Below are 2,790 nucleotides of genomic sequence, written 5' to 3'. Positions count from 1 at the left end.
GAATAATGACAGTAAGAAGAGATTTCACAGCCCAATAAATCTGGCCTATTCATAAAAGAAATCCCCTGCTTTAATATACCTTGCAAATGGTCAGACTGATTAGGTTGGGAAGTTCCTTATTGGCATAAAAAATAGTGGAAAGCAATGGGAATACTGAAGAGACCTGGAATTAAGAACTTTCAATAGTAAATTAATTATCTTCTTAAGCTCACAAGATCATAGGTCTAGAGCTGGGAGTGATCTTCCAACCATTTAATCCAATCCCCCAATTTTATAGATGATGAAACTGAGGCAAAATTTGTTAAGTGATGCGCCTTGCCTTAAGTTATACAAGTGTTAGGCATAATGGCTATACATAGTTGTTAAGACCTCTTTTTGCTCTCATGCTACTCTCACATACACTGTGTACACTGCTTCCCCTTGTCCTACTTTCTTCCCTTGTGGACACTACAAGGAGCTCAGAACTAGATATTAAAATTTGGAAAGATCAAGCCTTCCAATACCCCATGCCTTAAGGTCATTTTTTATCTTCTCATACTCATTCATTTCTTCTGTCTTAAATCACTTCCATGGATGAGTTAGGGGGATGTCTAGCCTAGGCAAGGGAAGACTTTCTTCCAGTGGAATGGGCCAATGAGAACAATTTGTTCCAACGGCCATGAAGGCAGATGAAGCCAGGCACTGTGGATTGCTTAGAACTTGGTCAGATATTGAAGATGCCAAGGTCATCTATCACCAGTCATCCTGACTTTTGTTTTGCCATGGGACTTCAGTGACTGGAAGAGAGAGTGAGGCAGCCTCACTTATCCAATTCATGTGCAAGTCAAGAATCACCCATCATCCAATATTTTACCTTAACACTATGTTGTCATTGGTCCTCTTTGAAAATTAAAGATGAGTGCTTGCTTCAGCAGAACATATACTAAAATTGGAACGATACAGAGATTAGCATGGCCCCTGAACAAATATAAAACGTAAATATGTGAAGCATTCCATTTTGGGGGGGTAGGGGGGAACAGTGCAGCCTGGAAGCAGTGCCCCACTTTAAAAAGGAGTTAAAAGTCAAGAAATAGGTAGGCAAGATGAGTAGACAGAGAAAGATGTGAACCATAGAAAGTTTCTTTAGTGACAAGGAAGATCCCGGTACACCCTTAAAAGAGGATAGCAATGTCAGGGCTCCTATATCCAAAGCTTCCAAGAAAAATATGAATTGGTTTCAGACCATAGAGGTGCTCAAAAAGGACTTTGAAGACAAAGCAAGAGAGGTAGAGGAAAAATGGAAAGAGAAATGAAAGTGATGCAGAAAAGTCCTGAGAAAAAAAAGTCAATAGCTTGAAAAGCCAAATGGAAAAGTTCTCTGAAGAAAATAATTGCCTAAGAATTAGAATTGAAAAAATGGAAGCTAAAGACTTTATGAGGGGCAGCTAGGTGGCACAGTGGATAGAGCACCGGCTCTGGAGTCAGGAGTACCTGAGTTCAAATCCAGCCTCAGAAACTTAACACTTACTAGCTGTGTGACCCTGGGAAAATCACTTAACCCCAATTGCCTCACTAAAAAAAAAAGACTTTATGAGAAACCAAGACACAATAAAGCAAACCCAAATGAATAAAAAAATAGAGGGCAATATAAAATATCTTCTTGGAAAAATAGCTGACCTGGAAAATAGATCCAAGAGAGATCATTTGGAAATGATTGTACTACCTGAAAACCATGATCAAAACAAGAGCTTAGACATCATCTTCCCAAAGGCTATCAGGGAAAATTGCCCTTATATTCTAGAAACAGAAGGTAAAATAGAAATTGAAAGAATCTATTGATCATCTCCTGAAAGAGATCCCCAAAGGAAAACTTCCAGTAATATTATAGCCAAATTCCAGAGCTCCCAGGTCAAGGAGAAAATACTGCAAGCAGCCAGAAAGAAACAATTCAAGTACTGTGGAGCCACAGTCAGGATAGCATAAGATCTATCAGCTTCTATACTAAAGGATCAGAGGGCATGGGATATGATATTCCAGAGGGCAAACGAATTGGGATTACAACCAAGAATCACCTACCCAGCAAAACTGTGTATAATCTTTCAGGAGGGAAAATGGGACTTCAATGAAAAAGAGGACTTTCAGGTATTCATGATGAAAAGACGTGAACTGAATAGAAAATTTGACTTTTGTGAGATTTAAAATTGGATATTAGATCATAAATCTCCCCTCTTTAACCTTTCCCTTAATTTATCTCCCAGACTAGTAAATGGAAGAAACCTCTGGTCTATAGTTAGAGCTTTTATTGTGTGGTAGTTGCCAGGTGATGTTGATTAGAGGGATAGGAAAGTAGAAATACAAAACAAATAGTCTTAAGTCTAAGCTTAGTCTATATTCCGTATAAAACTCACCAAAAACCCAAGGCCACCTTTGGGGAGAGAGAGCCAAGCCGAGTCATGCACGTGCTGCTAACGCAAGCTGGGTTGTGTCCAACTCCAGTCAGCGTCTGTCTGTGTGTCGCGCCAGTCATTGGACCAGGAGAGCAGGCAAGATATCCCACTTCCATTCTCTCCTTGCCTTTTAAGCTCACACCCCGGAAGTGGAGTGCTTAGCAGCCGGGTTGACGTGCGTAGCCTGTGTATGGCCGTCAGTCTCCTCCCCGAAAGGATGGTCCTTTGAAAACTGGCGTCTTTCCGTATTCACTAACCGGCTGTTAAAAAACTTTTTACCACACTTTCAAATACAAGCCCCTAGAGAAGCATAAAAAGGTAAACAGAGGGGGCAGCTAGGTGGCACAGTGGATAGAGCACTGGC

General features: G+C 40.6%; 1 pseudogene; it reads left to right on the top strand.

Annotated features, from left to right (window-relative positions):
- Positions 1–898: 898 nt before the first annotated feature.
- Positions 899–999, top strand: LOC122744990 (annotated as a pseudogene).
- The last annotated feature ends 1,791 nt before the right edge of the window (positions 1,000–2,790 follow it).

The sequence above is a fragment of the Dromiciops gliroides genome, chromosome 2, assembly GCF_019393635.1.
Source record: "Dromiciops gliroides isolate mDroGli1 chromosome 2, mDroGli1.pri, whole genome shotgun sequence".
Lineage (NCBI taxonomy): Eukaryota > Metazoa > Chordata > Mammalia > Microbiotheria > Microbiotheriidae > Dromiciops > Dromiciops gliroides.
The sequence above is the reverse complement of the archived record's forward strand: the minus strand, read 5'-3'. Positions and strand labels throughout refer to the sequence as shown.